Raw genomic sequence first — 17,464 nt, forward strand, 5'->3', positions numbered from 1 at the left:
CGTTACTGGCACTTAACCTTACACTGAGTATGATCCTACCTGCTTTATGTAAATTAGGTCACTTGACTTTCACAATTACTTCACAAAGTGGGTTCTCTTATTTTCCCATTTTACCAGATAAGAACACTGAGGAGCAAGGGAGTAAGCGAAACTTGACCAAGATCACACACAGTTAAGCTGTGGAGCTGAAATTTAGACCCAGGCGTTCTGACTCCAGAGTCCACGATTCTAACTACTAAGCTAGGCTGTTTTCTGTGCTCCTATATCCCCCATGGCTCCTAAGTATGTGCTGGACAGAGGACTTCTTGAATCTGTTCCACTTAGATGAAATGCTTGCTAACAAAATAAATAAAATTTCATGTTTTCTCTCATTTTGTTATGATTTCCTTCATCTCTACCTCAAAGTCTTCTCTTGGACCCATATTTTCATACATCACTCAATTCATGCTTGTCAGAAATGCCAATTATGGTTCATGTACTATGCCTGGAGAGTGTGTTCATAAGAATTCTGTGGCTGCATTCAACTCAGAAAAAAAAGTGTGCTTTAATCAATTAGCAACATCTGCCATGGGTCTCATCCAGGATCAGGGAATAGTAGCACATACACTGGGCTTATATAGTAAAGCACTGTCTGCCTCTCTCGGAATGTCCTGACCCCAGTGGTATAATTAGTGAATTCCCTCCTGGCCCACTGTTTGCACTTACTCTATTTGTAACACGTCATTGTGAGGACTACAGGAAACTGCAGTTCAGTAGAATGAACACAGGCATTAGAGTGACCAGATCTGGGTTTTTATCCTGTCTTTATTCTCATAGATAGAAAATTCACTCAGCTTCTCTAGCTAAACAATGTGTGTAATGCCTTCATGGTGTAATAATGAGTTAATGATAAAAGGGGGGGGGGCAAGCTTTTCCTGAAAGAGCCAGATAATATATATTTTAGGCTCTGTGGGCCACAGCCAATGCCTGAAATAAAAGAATACAAAAACATATTCTAAGCAGACAAGAATATTAATTTTCTTCAATGCTTAGAGATTAATTTTTTATTATTATAAGACTGTGTTGTTTAAAACACCAAACATAGCTTGGTGATCTATAATAAATTATAATTGTTAATTAGTACCTTACTATGAATATTTCAATCATACTTAAGAATAACACTCTCACTGCAGATAGGTCAAATTTTTTTTGATTATGTAACTCATCAGTAATTTTTTCTTTTTATTCTTATCTGTATAGATATATATTTGTAAACTATATATAACTTCCTCATCTTTTATACCTTATAAGATACACATAAAATCTAAATTATTTAAGGATAAATAAAGATGGACAGAAGCTCCAATGTTGCCTTCCTGGCTCCCGGGAGAAGGGAAGGAATGTTCGCTATTACCTGGGCGGGAGCTTTAGGTGTATGCAGTCCTCTCAAGCAGTCCGTGAAAGGTGTGACTGAATTATTACTCTATTTTACTGTTAAGAACATCAAAGAGTAAATAACATCCCCTAAGTCTATAGACAGTAAGTAGCAATTTGAATACAACTCTGTATGAATCTAAAAATCTTGTGTTTTTCCTACAAGGTAACAAAATTGAAGCATCACTGAGAAATATGTTGTCTGGAAGGAACATCAAAAGAATGATCTTTCAAGGAGAAGTCTGAGTACTACGACGCTCAGGTTGGAAATGACTTAGGCAGTGCTGTGTTGGTAAATATATAACTATCAGCTTTGTAGGGGGAGTGAAGCAGAGGGGACCTCTGATTTGTAGCATCTTCCAATTACTAAGATGTGCACACCCAGCCTCCACGAACCCCGAGGTGCTGGCTTCACTACCACTGACCTGGAGGCAGGCCACGTGGGCACAAGGATGATGAAAGAGGTCCAGGTCTGTGGGAAGTGTTTAAACAATGAGGCCATCTCTGCTTTGCTCACTTTCAGGTTACAAAGCTGTCACTCAGACATTGGGCTTCCTCCATCTCTAAGATTGGGGCAAAAACATGCACAAGTAAGAGAGAGAAAAATAGGGCATCTGGCATTCTGGCATTCCTTAACTCTATTTATTTAAGATGAGAAGGCTGTTTGAATGTCCCTATTTCATGGCATTGTAATAGCATTGGGTCCATTGGTCATTATAGAGGTGAAAATGTTAGTTTCTCCTTCCTGGTTGTCCTTATTGGTCATTGTTCATGGAAGAAGATAAGAAAAAAAAAGAGGGAGAAATTATATATCTTATGAATCCCAATATATTTTTAAATGCCATTGCCTCTGTACAAATATATATATATACATATATATGGTATTTCATGCAAATTTTTTATCTTGGAATTACTGTATCTACCATAGCACAACATACTTAACACTAGCTTATATAAAGTAGATGTCCAAATAATCTCATTGCCTATGAAATGTGACAAGTTAACTCTAGAAAAAGCAATGAACTAGTTAAGGCTGCATGATTCTGTGAGGCACTCTTAAATTTAAAAAATAAAATTGCTGGATGCTGTGCCAGGACAACCCAAATGGAGAGTATGAAAATAAAACAGAATTTATCTGCACCGAAGGAGAGTGGAACTAGATACCCTGCACCCTGTTCCATGTCTGAGCACTACTCAAGTCTCCCCTACCAACTAGTTCCAGGCCGTCGGGCGAGAAAAACTACATGCTCCAAAGACATGCAAAGGGACAAAACGCTCCTTGTTTCTCCCAATCTTTTGCATGAGGCAGGTGAAGCAGAAAATCAGGAGAGTTATATCTGGAGCCTCTACCTGCCTGCTGTTATCACACCTCCCTGATCTTAATAATCCCTTACATTTATAAAGGGATTTACGCTTTTCAGTCTTTTTGAAAGGCATCTGTAACACAGAATCTCAGGGCTGGAAGTTGTCTCAATAGTCATCCCACCCAAACAGCTGCCAAGACTTGAGTGCCCTTGCCATTATCTTGGCATGTGAGTGGCAGTAACCCTGTGGGGTGGGAAGGACATGTGCTCGTGCACTCCTTTCATGGGCAAAGAAACAAGACCCTATGCAAAGCTAGTGGCATTGCCTGGGTAGGTTTCCTGTACCCTGGGGCAGTAAACAGTGGTCCTCAGGTTACGACAGTCTCAACATATGATATTTGGAGTGTACAACGCTCACTCCCATAAACACTTTAAAGAAATTGAGATGTGAGTATTTCGGCTTATGTCGTTAGCGTCGTACTTAGGAACTACGTCCACAAACTGCCATAGTTAGGTTGTGCGCAGTGGAAGAATACGCAGTAATGCGGCATGCGAGTGAGGGAGTTGGCGTCCCCCAGTACGCTCACTTACACCATTTTGTACTGTTAAAAGTGCAAGTGTTCCATTTGTGCTAGGCTAGGGTGTGTTTCAGCTTACTCCAAAATTCAGGTTATATCACTGTCATAGAAATAGAAGTGTGTCATAACCCGAGGACCCCCTGTACATTCTTCTCTCAAATCTCCATGTTGGTAGAAGAGCCTGCATCCTCTCTCCACATTTACCTTTTGGCAGCTGGGAGAGAAATCCCCAAACAGTGTCAAACAACGGATAGACAATGCTACCCTTCCTGCCCCTGGCCCTCACCCCCCCCTGTACCCATCACATTCCACGTACAACAGGAGGCTTTGGAGCCCTAGCAGTTGCCCTGGGCTTGAATTCCAGCTCCCCCCCTTACTATTAGCCTGTGACCTTGGGTAAGTTACTCTACCTTTATCTTCCTATTCTATCATCAATGAAATCTGATAAAAAAATACCTATTTCACTGGTGATTATAAGAACCAAGTAAAAGAGAACTGTCATCACTTACTGCTGGGCTGGGCCCATCAGCAGCACTTAATGAATGCAAGCTACCTTCCAGATAAACCTCCAGAGGGTTAGATACATCACCTCCAGCCTCAAAGTCAACGTGAGTGCAGAAGAGGGTGAGCAGGAAAGTATGCAGCTTAAATTTTCTTTGAAACAATTGGCAAACAAGTGTTTTTTAAATCCATTATGAATATCATTATTGAAATAAAACTTGTCACATGAATGCGTTTCATTGCACAAAGACAGAACTGCTGCCCTCGAGGAGGAAGCAGGGACGTAGGCAGTGGATGATGAAGAGGAACACTGGGATGATGGTTAGCAGCTTTTTCACCCCTTGCCAATAAATAAAAGCTATTTTGTGTGGTTCCTCAATTCTAATCTTATATTTCTTGCCATTCTCATTGAATTCCCAGAGGGGAGCCATCCTGCTGTTGACATTTAATAATGCCAAACAATAATCGAGGGCTCATTAGGCCAGAGTTCAGTGCTCGCTGCTTCTGGGTAGGGTCCCATTTAAGCCCTTTTAAAGAGAGGAGGCTCTGTACCATTTTTAAAGCTGTTGTGAGAAAGAAAAAAAAAAAGCCAAAGCCACAGTTCCAGTTGTGAATAGAAGATGATGAAGTCAGTGATGATACTGCCCTGTGGACAGGCTAGGAAGGCTGAGGTTGGGGGGACGCTGAACTTGAGCTTAACCCTGAAGGAAGGGTAAGGTTCAGAGAAGCCGAGAGGCAGGATGGGTGCATTCCACATTGGCACTGAGTGAGGAAACGTTCAACTAGCCTGTTCAGGACACAGCAAGTGTACTAAACAAGTCACTCCTTGGGTGTCTTATTTCCAGGTTAAAACATTTCTTTCAGTACAGAGGACAAAGGTTGAAGTAAGACTTTCCCTAACTGCAAAAGTGAAAACATTGCCCAAGGAAATCCTTTGTCTTTGCTCCATTAAAGGCTTTACTAAGTGGTGTCCAGCTGCCCCTTTACGCTATTCACTGCCACAGTCCACTCCTGAACCCCTCCCTGCTCCAGGAAGTGTGTGCACGGCCAGGCCCTCAGCTGTCTGTTAGATTCATATCCTGCCTTCGCACTGTAGCAAATCACATTGGGCCAAAACACTTGGACCTGGGGGCCTGTGATGGTATTTAGAATTTCCTGCTCAACTCAGAGCTAACAGTTCACTGCTTGACACTGAAAACCTTTCAAGTAACGACCAAGCCCCTCTTCTATCTCAATGGACAGCCTAGTGCAGGGCATTGGAGCCTTCCTCGGTGGTGTGAGGAGACACAGGTCTGGAGCTGTCGTTCATGTGAGCATCAAGTCTCATCCGCTCACACTGGAGATGGGGCAAGAGAAATGATAGGAAACTGCACAGAATGAGCACTGAGTCCATGACAGTCTCAAGAAATTAAGCGGGACTTGCTTTTCATTTTTCACTTTTTTTTTAAACTTAATTTATGTTACCAATTTATTTTCTTTTTTTAATATTGAATCTACTAGGGTGACTCTGGTTAACAAAATTATACAGTTTTAAGTTTATTCTCAGGTGACATCTCTCTTTCTCTCAAAAGTCAGTAAAAGAGAAAAAAAATAGTTAATGATGATTTTTAGAAACTGAAGTGTGGTTAATCAAGGTTTTACTATAATTTATGATCTCCTGGAAAGTTAAAACCTTAACTTCATTTTCTATGTACCCACCCTCAACATATGGCATGCAGAGTAGCTGGGAATAGATCTTACTTATTATAGTAATACTTCATTTATCTTATATATAGGAGAATGAGGTTTTTCAGATACATGAAACACCAACTTTTATTGCAATTTAAAAAACTGCAATATTTTTTATTAAAATTGTTTGAAATGCATTTTTTAACTCTCTATCTTATAGGAAAAAAACTTCACTTGCGCTATAAAATAGTGATACCCTGAAGAGGGTTCTTGCTTGGTAGGGTAAACCTCTCTACCCACTTTGACCACTTAAAATATACAAATATATTACAAAGTTTTTTTTTAAAGGGGTAGCCAAAAATTTTTTAAATAAATGCAAGAGTAAATAGTTCTGAATAATGGACCTGAAAAGATTGACTATGACTATGATGGCCATATAGTTAATGTCCAACATAGTTGAAAGTGAATAGAGGTGCTATCAATGAATATACCAAAGGTGTAAGCCAGTCCTGCTCTGGAGTAACAGAGTTATGCTATATATACAGACAATGCATATATGTGTGTGTGTGTGTGTGTGTGTGTGTGTGTGTGTGTGTGTGTGTGTGTGTGTGTGTGTGTCATCCATTCTAAGCTAACAGAGTATGGGCTAAGCCCTTCTATGTGCTAGGTACTGAAACTATGCGAACATGGAAACCACAGACAGGGAAGAGATCGGAATAGTTAGGCTGCCAGATATAGCAAGGCATTTCTGCAGCTGGTTTTCAACTTATAAAGAGATTCCTGGTCTTAGATTTCTAAGTATTTAGATATATTTGAAGTCTTTGATTCATCCTCCTAAACAGTTAACTAAAACTTTGAAATTGACTATGGGCTATAGCAAGGATTCAAAGGAGAGAGTGTTAGCTGAGGGAGAATGTCAAAGGGTTAGAGCTTAGAGACAAAATGTTTGGGGGCAGGAAGCGGTCACCAGAATTCTACCTTTCTTTCTCGGGGGTGCAGACGGTCTTGTCAGGCACCAAACATCAAAGCCTTTGAGACAGAGGTCAGGAAGTTGAGTGTTTCAGCCTCGTTAAAGAATGTGACGATGAGAGGAAGAGAGGGGAATGTATGAAAATAGGCCCAGATGCTTATCCCTAGACACAAATGACTCTGTGGTTACCTCAACCCGCTAGAAGATAATTACCATCTGGGGAAAAGACACTACCACGGACAGACTCGGGGCACAGAGTGAACCCAGTCAATTCTTGAAAAAAAAAGGGCTCCATGAGGAAGAAAGCTCGGGAAGAGGGCTTGAGAGAGAGCTTGCATTCACTCTGCTAAGGGCTCTCTGGCAGGGACCTGGGGGTCTGATCACCATTTGCCCCGAGAAGGAATCCTGCCAGCCCCTCCTTCACAAGCTCGTGCTCTGCAGTGCTGCCCTGGCACCTCTCAACTCAGGCAGAGCCAGATGCCACAAGAGCCACAGGGTTGAAAGACAATTAGGGAAGTTTCTGATGACATCCCGAGAGTGCACCCTAGGCCCATTCACCTGATTGTGGTCACTTTGAATTGATAAATGAAAACTTTTGCTAGAAAAAGATGCTGGACTATACAACTTCAGATAACTCTTTTGTTTGCCACCAAAGGAGTTCATTTGCCTGTCCCAGTGTGTTCAGGAAATAGTGATGAGATGAAGAGCTTGGTGGCCACAGCAAGTTCTAATTCTCATCCTGTGTGACTTCTTTATCAACTCCAACTCTGGAGCTGGTATGGTTGATTCTGCCACCATCGTTCATAGCTCCTGTGAGTTTGTATTTCCCTGCATATACACATGGACCATTGCATGGAGAAGTTCCCCTTTCCTCTGTTCAGTTGAGATATGCCTGCAGGTTTGAAAAGGAATCTTCTATGAAATGAAGAAGAAAACAAATCTAAAAGAATAAGACACTCACAGAAGCAGAGAAAGAAGCAAGTTCTATAGAATACTAGTCCTTATCATACTGCCCATTGGAATTACCTGGGGAACATAAATGCCTATTCCTAGACCCCTATATCCACCCCAAAAGCCATCAAGGGATAGGACATATGAATCAGTATTTATATTAAAATCCTCAGATAATTTTTATGCATTAGCCAACACTGTTTTGGGACCAATTTGGAGAACCACTGCTGTAGCTTCCTGATCATATCCAGCCTAGTCTACCTAAATCATCATTGATGTGATTCTGTTTTATGGCACCTGGTAGCATCCATACTCTCATCACAAAGGGATGCATGGAATTATAGGCAAGTTATTACAAGCCAGGTCTCCCTCTGGGTAAATAAAACCTATCCTATCTCAAAACACATGTGCTAACATTCTGGCTGTTATTGATATAAAAAAATGATAGAACCTTAACACTGAGAAAATTTTCTGCTCCAAAATTTTATGTAATAGAGAAATTTGTCATACAGCATTCCTGATTCTCAGGCATCTGAGTCTCAGCATGACTATTTCAACCATTCCTAAGCTTGTAATTTCACATCTCTATCCATTTATAATTAGCTCAAATAGATATAATTATGGAATCAGATTTATATACCTGAAGCTGCAAGAAAAAGCTGGACTGAATATAGACTCAAGTATGCTAACCCTACCAGGTAGTGCCCAGCAGGAGTCAGAATGAATCCCAGATGGTTCAAATGTAGATGGGATTAATCATAGAAATGTGGGGAAAGGGGAAATCCAGGGGAATGAGCTAGCACACTGAATTACTGCTGGTTGAAAGATCAAGAAAACAAAAGGAAGAAATCCAATTCGAGGAGCACTGGGTATTTAAACCAGGGAAGAGGGACTCCAACTCAACACTTGAGTCATGGACGGATGTAGTGATTGACAAAGTTGGCCCAATGCAGAGATGAAGCATGGAAGAAGTACCTTGGCCTGTCTCTCTTCCATTCTCCTACCTCCATTTTCTTGACTCACATTGACCAAACCCATCCAGAAGGAAGGGGACAAGGGAGTTCTGGATGACATGGGATGCAGAAGCCAATTTACTAGGACACAGAGGTGGGCAGAGAAATAGGATGAGTCTATAAGAGAGCAGTCATCATCACTCAGGCTCCTATTCAACGGACTTCTCTGGGGAGTTTTCAGTGACCGGGGGAGGGAGAACAAACTGACACATGAAATAATTATAAAGAAGCTAAAGGTAGCAGTGTTCTGTCCTGGACTTGGGAACCACCGAGCTTTGGTTTCCCTACTCTGCCACTTACCGGTTGTGAGGGCATAGACAGTTCATCATATTCCTCTAAACTTTGTAAAATAAAGATAAAAATACTACTGAATTTAAGAAACTATCATGAAAAATAAATTAGATGATTTTGTGTAAATGCTTAACCTGATTAGATTATTTTGTTATAAATTATGTGCTTAGTGAATGTTAAGAGATGATGAAAACAATGACTATGAATATCAATGGTCCTAATTCATATCCTAAAAAGATGAGAATGAGCTGGAATAGACAGGTTTACATGGTGCAGCTTGAATGAAAGGCACAATTTAGGGAAGTAGATAGGGAAATATAAGCATGTTTGATTGAGGACATGGAGTTGAGAAGAGTAGCGTGTGCAGAGGATCGCAGGAGAACTGATGGAGTTGAAAAGCTTATTTACTACCCTATGCCATATCTGAGAGCCAGCATTACAGGGAAGAGACACATCTAACACATCCATTACCCAGAGTCCTCCTGCCAGCTGTAGTTTGTGGCCACCAGCTCTCATTTCTCTGCTTAAAAAAAAAAAAAAAATTATTTTTGAATATCTTACTAGTTTCTTCCCTTGAGGAGCCAAAGTACAATTTTGTAAGCTGTAAGTAACACATTAAAAGGATGTCACTTACAGCTTGCAAAATACAAGTTCTCTTGACTCAAGTCAGAGCAGAAAATGTGTCTCAGAGAGGCTTAATCAAGACATAACTTTCAGGAAAACTTGACAAAAAGTATCTCTTGGACTTTTCCAAACACTCTTGATTTTCTACAGAAAAATTCTAACCTACTTCTCATAATCTCATGTCTCTTAAAACTTGCACCATTTTATGTTCTAGTTGTTCCAAAATCATGTCTTTTTTAGCTTCCTGAACACAGTGTACAGTCATTAGAAGAGGAATCCATCTGCCTACTGCTCTCTTCCCCATTGCAGCTGTGCTTCCCAATGCACATGTGCACCAGAGTCACCTGGGACACTCATTAAAATTAAAGACTCAACAACCAGGTGCTTTGATTCTGTCATAATAGAATAAGACCCAACAGTCTAATATTTTTTTTAGTTTTTCAAGATATTCAAATATGCATTGATTTAGAGGAATCTCTGATACCTACTAGGGCATCCTCTCCTTCACACTCAATGGCTGATAGAGGAGAGGAAAGAAGTGACCCATCTAGAAGAATAAATGTTCTTTTATCCCATGCTAAAATGTTTTCTTTTATTCTGAAGACACAGAAATGCTGAAAATGTTTAGGAAGGGGAGTGGCATGGTAAGATAAGTGTTTTACATAAATCATTCTGACTACCATAGGGAAGGTGGCCTTCTGGAACTAGAGATAATTTCTGAGGGTGAACAGTAATGGTGGCAAATTATGAGATGGGTCTGGGTTAAGGGAAGTGGAAGTGAAGAGAATGGGAGAGATGTGACCATCTCAGCAAGAAGAGACAGGAATTAATGGTTAAGTGAACATGGGAAGCACAGGGAGGCAGAAGTGACAAATTAATAATGAGGGTTTCTGCCTTGAGCACGTGGGTGGGTAGAGACACAGAGGGGCATTTCAGAAAGAATAACAGATTGGGAGTTGGGGAAATTGCTTGTAGGAAGGATGTTGGCCAAATAACTGAATTGAGTTTCAATATCCAACATCTTTCCCAAGTGAATCTTTATCATTTGGTAGATAAATGTCAGAAGAACAATCTGGCCCCAGGTTTGAATATGAAAATTATTGGTATACAAGTGTTGGGTGAAGTCATGCATGTACCGAGATTCTCTAGGGAGTTGGTGTTGATTGAAAACAGGAGTACTACAAAAGGAACACATCTATGGAACAGGCTGAAGACCAAGGGCTACCCAACGACATCGAGGAGAGTAATCAGAAAAGTAAAAGAAAAATCACTGCAAACAAAAAGTTGTAAAATCATAGGTAATAAGTTCCCCATTGTAGGAATTATTCGTGGAGAGAAAAAACACCATATTTGAACAGTTGTTGTGTTAGGCACAGGGCTGAGTCAGACCAAGGGGAAAATAACAATACAGAGATATGGGAGAAAAAAATTAAAAGGATTTCTTTTTCACCAATTAATATTTAAGTGACTTTGGATGAATTAATTACATGATCTCTAAAGCCTCAGTTTTTCACTTTATGTTAGAAAGTACCCATTTCACCAGACTGTTGCAAAAATTAAAACATAAAAGGAATTCTTTAAATGTCTTTTTCCTCTTCTCCTTTTAATCCATAAATATAAGTTCCAAGACAGTGTGACAAGACCTCTTTTTCATTAGGTAAAGGTCCATGTCTTCCCACTTTTTATGGCCCTAATGACTTCACCCTACTTAAAATAAATTTGAGCTGTTGTCATATTTTCCTATGGAAAATGGGTATATTGTGGATGTTGTAGAAGAGGATATTGTGCTGGGAGAGGATTGAAGAATACTTCCGAATCTAAACATTTTGTCATTAATATATTCTAGAAGATGGGAGAAAATGGAAATTAAGCTCCCCCCACTGCAGTAGTTTGTGAAAGCCAGTCTTTTTCCTCTTTTGAATTTTGGGAACTTTGCCCATCTGTTTTCTGGCATCTGTCCCATTCTCCATGATTTCTGGAAGATTATCAGCAGGTAATACACACACCATTATAATTGTTATAGCAGGAAATATCTTTTCCTCCTAGGTAAAACAACAAGCTTTAATTTTCCCTTACCTAAATGCCACCAAAGGAAAGAAGCTATTTAATAATTTGTCTTTAAAAACAAGTTTTTCATTGCATTTGTAAAGGTTTACAAGGAATGCATCTTAGAGCTTAATTGCTTGTAGCTAGGGAATACAATTATTCTTCGAGTCTCCAAATATTTATCATGATTGCCTCAGCCTAGGTTTCAGGCTCATACCACAAAGATTGAAACTAACTGAGCCCAAACCCCAAAGCTATTAAATGATGGCAGATTCATGTTGAAAAAAGGGGTAATATCAAGCCTTTGACACTGGGGGGAGGGGTGGTTAATGTATTTTTCTGTGCTGCTAGGAAAAAACTGATTGACAGAATTCTTTCTTTTGACACATAATTATCTACTTCTTTGTTGACCCATCTGGTCCCCTTAATGGTGTGCTAATACCATCATAAAACAATCAGACTAAATTGGTCTTCTGGTGATCAATGGTTAATATGGTTTCATACAAATTATTCTTAGACTACAAAGCCTTTCCTATTAAAACTATAAACAGAATACTAAATATTGAGAGGGTTTTTCCCAATATTGGGTGTGTGAACTAGAAATCATAAGTCTTTGGGTATCTATTTGACAGAAGCATTTTTTACAGAGCACTATTTAAACTGAAAGTTTCCTGGGTAACTCTTGTTTATACCTAACATTCATTCCAAGCATAAAATTGTTCATCTTTAGCTGTTTTGGCCCACCTGATCACTACTTAAATCCATGCAGAAGCTCTTATTAGTAAAATAAAAATCTGACTAAGAGGAAACAAATTAAGGAATTCTACAAAAAGTCAATAGCCATAGTTGTTAAAGAAAGGGAAAAATAGAGCAAACCCCAGCAATTTCAGAGTTCCAGAAGTCAACAGAAAAAGAGCCCTGAGTTGCAAAAGAGATAGATAGCACTTACCTATAAGAATGTCAGCTATTCTCTATGTCAGGTGGCTCTCAATACTCTGATTCAGAATCTCATCTTCAACCTTAACCTGCAGATAGTTCAAACTGATCCTTCATCCTAAAAAACAGAGTTGATCAAATTACTCCATACCACCCCTTCTTTGATGATTTCATATTTGTTGCAAAGTTCTTATTTCCAAGGAAGGCATTAATGTCTTCCATATTCTTGTCAGTAGATAACCTTGATTTATCTATTAGTGCATCCTTCATACACTCAAAACTCTAACCATCCCAAAATATTTCTTGGTCCAGGATCATGACAGCCTATTTCATGTCTCTATCTCTTCATTGTGAATTTTTTTAGTCTCCAATTCTTTTCTCCATGGCTTTTTTTATTATATTAAACTATTGAAAAATACTTTGACATGACAAAGTAAAGTTAATTGTATATATTCCTAATGACCCAACAATTACAATCTCAGATATGTACTCAAGAAGAATGCATATACCTGTGCAGCAAAAATCATATTAAAATGTTCATAGCTTCATTATTTGTAAGAGCCAAATGCTCGTGGAAACAACTTTTCATCAGCAGTAGAGTGTATAACATGCAGTATATACATCAAATGGAATACCATGGAGCAGTGAAAATTAATGAAAAGCTATAATAGGCAACAACAGGTCTGATCACACTTAGAAACAAAATGTTGAACAAAAGAACCCAACATGAAAGAATACATACTGTGTAATTCCATTTATATCAAGTTTACAAACAGGTAAAACTAGTCTGTGGTGTTAAATGCCAGTAATGGGATTACTTTTCAGGGAAGAAGGCAGGACAGTGGTTGGGAGGAAGAACAATGACTTCTGGGTGCTAGAAAGTGTTTACTCCTACGAAATACTCATCTACCTTGACACATCAGGTTTGTGCACATTTCTATACCTCCTGAAGTATTTTTTTAAGTTTCTAATTATTTTTCAAACTCAAGATCAATTAATTACTCTCTTTTCCATAAAGTCTCATCCCGATTTTTCTCTCCCCAGGCATTTAATCAACATGCCTTGTGTTTTAGGCATGATGATAACGTGTGACATGGATTAGATTAGGTAATTAAAAAAAAACCCTTTCTAAATGAAGCAAAGATATGGAGAAATTTGGAAAAATATAAAGACTCTGTCATGTCAGTTTTGTTTAAAATATGAGTTTTTGCTGAACCCTTAACCTAACAATTATACATCATTATTCTGACTCGTTCCTTCTGCTGAAGTTACACTCTTCTCCCTTCACTGACCCTTTATCCAATTGTGCAATGGCATCTTTGTTTTTGGTTTATTTACTCTTTTTATAAAATACAGTATATGTTTCCAAATATTGGAAAGCACTGAGCAAAGTCACCTAGCAAATAAAAATATTTACAAGGACATGGCTCATGAAAATCAGCTAAGCCATTTCCCAGAGCTTGGCTGTGAAATTTGGTCCTCAAGTGGAGTTTTCCAGGGGCATGGAGCAAAACTGTCATCTACACTTAGCAAACCTAGGTCTTCAGGAACTCTTTTTATTGCTCATGTCCTCAGAACCAGTCATGTTTCTGCACGATAACTCATCTCCCTGGCCGTTATAATCCCACAGGGCCAAGAGACCAGCTTCCCAAGGGCATTTGTAAATTGCCTTGAAGCCCATCGGTCCTGACCCTCTTTTGCAGATCAAACAGTCCTCTAAAAGTTGAGTTTTTCATAAAGTCACAGAGCAGTCCTGGACAGCTCTATCACTCAGCTCTCTATACTCAGGTCCTCTACTGTACAACCCCCTGCCCAACACCCACAGATTGTGAGTTTACTAAGGACAAGCTCTGTTATTCCTTATGGCACTTTGCCCCTGTGACCAACTGGATGACATATGAAACAGTGTGAAAATCATTTTTAATTTCCCCTGGCTCGATATTTCAAAGTATGTGGAATGGGCCATTAGTCATCAGGGCCAGAAAGATGCTTTTAGCTTTTAAATGTCCCAACTGCATTCATTTTTCTCTCTACTCAATTCCAACTTTAAATGAAGGAAAGAAAGGAGACTTTCAAAGTTACTCTTAGTGATGCTCCCCAAGCATGTGTTCAGTAGCCGAGATGTGTAATCAATGCCTAAGTAATGTCCATTCAGGCTTTCATCAATGTCTTCTCTATTCCCCTTGTTCCCTACTTCTGTGACTCAAATTCCTCACTGACTCTTACTGCCTACTTCCTTTAAGCAGATTTAAAGGCTATCTTGATGTTTCTTCTCTTGATTATTTGCCTTCAGAAACACTATCTTTTCCATCGCCACTGTTTATACTAGGCCGATTGTTCTTGCAGGGTGTTTGTTTGTTTTTACTTCAACCTACTCTTTTGATAGAGCCTTCTGGTTGGAATGTTACATTTCTAAGCTACAAGATCTCATATATTTAATCACTGAGAACTTGGCTTACACCAATCTTCCCGAACTATTTTTACTGTTGCTGGGTTTTTGTTTTTGTTTTGGCTTTTAAACTGACATGGGTCTGCTTTTGTTAGGAATTAAAAGCACTGGGCTTCTGTGGTTAGGCTAGCAACTGTAACAAGCCAACCTCCAATTTTCAGTGGCTTAATACAACAAAAGTTTATTGGAGGGATATGTCAGTGTATATTATATGTGGGGTGGCAGGAAGATTTGTCTTGGTTTGGAGGGGATATTGAGAAATTCAAAGGGTAGTGGACAGAAAAAATTATCAGAAAATAATTTTCCATAGAAGAATTTTAGTTGACTCCAACATTTTGCTCGCTTTTCCTGAAGAATAATGTTGAATCACTGTCCACTCCATTCCATTTTTAAGTTGACGTGATGTTTTTCATTATGTTAATATGAACAAGCTTTGACAGTCAGATGTGTTTCTTGAAATTTTTTTTGTTTCTCATCCTACAATATGCCTCTGGGAAAAAATATATTTAAAGTCATATTCAATTTTTAAAATAGCTCCTTTAAGTTTAAGACTAAGTGTCAATGGTTGTTTCCTGGTTGTGCTGCTACTGGTGAAGAACAGAGCAGTATTGCCAAGGGCCCGATTGTGGGAAATGTTTTACTATAAAAGGGAAGCAGAAGGGAATCTAGAGGGATGGAGTCTTGTTTCTGCAGCTTAATTGTCAAATAGTCACAGAGGACATTTTTTCTCAGTATCACCTGTATTTTATTCAAATCACTGCTAACATATATTTAGGCTCAGCAAATTTTGAAAAGTAGATCTTTGATCCTACCCAACTGAGAAATTTGTTTTTCTCCTATTTTATAGACTAGCAGCATTTTAAAAGAAACTAAATAATGTAAGTGACAGAGCAAAATACTATTATGGCATAAAGACAAAAAAATCAAAGTATGCACAGACATAATCTTTGAATATTTTTAACAATCAGTATTTTAGTCATTTTAAAAATCCTATGTATTAGAGTAGGAACCCCAGATATTTTCTCCCAAGATATTGATATAAACCTGCTTGACCTCAATTGCCTAACTTTTCTTTCTATTTCCTTTTATATTATACTTTATGTTTTATAGGTTTTGTAAATAAATAAGACCTTTCTATGAGTTGTTGTGCAGAGGTGTGTATGAGCTGGATAACCATATTATACACAGAGTTTGCTATCATTTGGTTTCAGGCATCCTCTGAGCATCTTGGGACATATTCCCTGTGGATAAGTGGGATTACCATATTGTATAACACAGCCAGATCAGTCAGCTCTATATTTCACCAGGGAGCCAACGCCAGCAGCCCAATCAGTCAGCTGTCACTCCATAATCCAACTACTATCCATCTGATATGTAAAACAATCACTGCCTAATTCTATTAACCCAAAACCTTGGATCTGTGATGTCAATGTAATAGCCTGGGTTCAGGTCTAGCACACTATACTGTGGCACCATACAGAATAGTGAGAGCTGATTGGCCAGTATCCCATATACTAGAGTCCTACTCCACCACTCTGCAGATATTCAGAGCAAAATAAATTAGTTATCACCTAAATGAAGTGACTTTTTGTGGTTAGTAGAGCTTTTCTGACTGCCAAAGAAGTCTGGTTTACTGTTTGACCCTTGCAAGTGAAGCTTTAGAGCTTAATTCCTTTACCTTAATTAAATCCCAGTTTTAAATTTTTTACTTTTGTTGGAGATTCACGCAGTTCTTTGCATCAGGGCCCTAGCTGGAAGATGTACTCCCCCCCCCCCCCCCCGCCTTCAGTGTTCCCAGTCCTCAGATGGTGGGGAAAGGCAGACAAGAATACTCAGTTAGTGTTAGTCCAATAAATAAACGGGAATAAAAGGGGAAAGTATGTGGACATTGGGGTCTGGGATGGGACAGGAGAAGATGGGGGCAGTGGAAGGATACAGGGAGGAACGAACATAATTAAAAGCCTAAATAGGAGAATGTGGCTTGAAGATAAACTCGGCATATTCAATGTTTTATTGTTGACTCTCCTTACAGCAGTACAAAAACTTGATTCATTAAGGGAAGATTAGAAATTCTTTAGTCTTTTTATTTTTTTTTTTGCATCAAACACATTTTTTGTTTGTTTCAAATTAGAAACTCAGATATGGAAAATACTATTATTCTCAATTAAGCATCCTATTGGGTTAACCAGGGGCCGTGACTATTGGGAGTCCACATTTTAATGGACTGCTCCAAATTAAACTGTCACTGAAAGCTTTCTCTGATAAACAGTGTACTCTACAACAGCCAATTATTTCCTCTCTTCTCCCTCCACTGTCCTAAAAAAAAAAAAAAAAAAAAATCCCGTGAACCACTGTTTTCCACACAAATGACTTTACAGGAAAAGTCTCCTAAGAATTTCTTTCCCTTCAGAACCCTAAAAAAGTCAAACAATCAGCATCTCTTTCCTGCATCCTTACTCTGCACCAAGAGAAACTATGCATCCTTTTCTTCAACTCATCTTTTCGAGGTCATCAATCTCAGCGGCATTTCCAATATGAACTTTAGGAGAGAATACGGTGCAAGATTGGTTTGTCAACTACGGCTTTTCTAATATATTGCATTGAACTATAAACCCCCAGATCTTTATTCTGTAAGTTTTTATGCTTTGCTGAACAAAATACAGACCCAGCAGAAATATTAAATCATGCTGAGGTTAAATTTTGTGTCAATAAAGCTAGTT

This window comes from Saccopteryx leptura, chromosome 11 (genome assembly GCF_036850995.1).
Source record: "Saccopteryx leptura isolate mSacLep1 chromosome 11, mSacLep1_pri_phased_curated, whole genome shotgun sequence".
NCBI classification, from domain to species: domain Eukaryota; kingdom Metazoa; phylum Chordata; class Mammalia; order Chiroptera; family Emballonuridae; genus Saccopteryx; species Saccopteryx leptura.